Source organism: Bison bison, unplaced genomic scaffold, assembly GCF_000754665.1.
Source record: "Bison bison bison isolate TAMUID 2011002044 unplaced genomic scaffold, Bison_UMD1.0 scf7180017849536, whole genome shotgun sequence".
NCBI classification, from domain to species: Eukaryota; Metazoa; Chordata; class Mammalia; order Artiodactyla; family Bovidae; genus Bison; species Bison bison.
Genome location: NW_011480109.1, coordinates 21,022 through 21,255, shown reverse-complemented (window position 1 = coordinate 21,255; position 234 = coordinate 21,022). Strand labels below are relative to the sequence as shown.

The 234-nt window shown below is 48.3% G+C and overlaps 1 long non-coding RNA gene across 1 annotated transcript in view; it reads right to left on the bottom strand.

The window, feature by feature from the left end:
• Positions 1 to 234, bottom strand: part of LOC104993901 — a 1,901-nt gene continuing 1,667 nt past the window's right edge. The window contains exon 2 of the long non-coding RNA XR_825891.1: positions 1 to 133. This is a non-coding gene — a long non-coding RNA (uncharacterized LOC104993901). The remainder of the gene's footprint in view (positions 134 to 234) is intronic.

Here is a 234-nt window from a genome sequence, read left to right as displayed (position 1 = left end):
GGTGGGTTTCAGGTATTCATCTGCTATCCTGATGATGGGTGTGGGCATTCCAGGACTGACTTCAGAGGCTCCTTTATCCATGACTGGTTGACGCCACAGATGGGCTTCAGCAAGAGAACACAACTGAGAAAACCTGTGAAAGATGATGGAATCCAGAATTACCAGTAGGAAAAATACCAAGTGGTTCCAGAAGCCCCTCTGCATTTCCATCTTCCCTAACAGACACACGTGCCC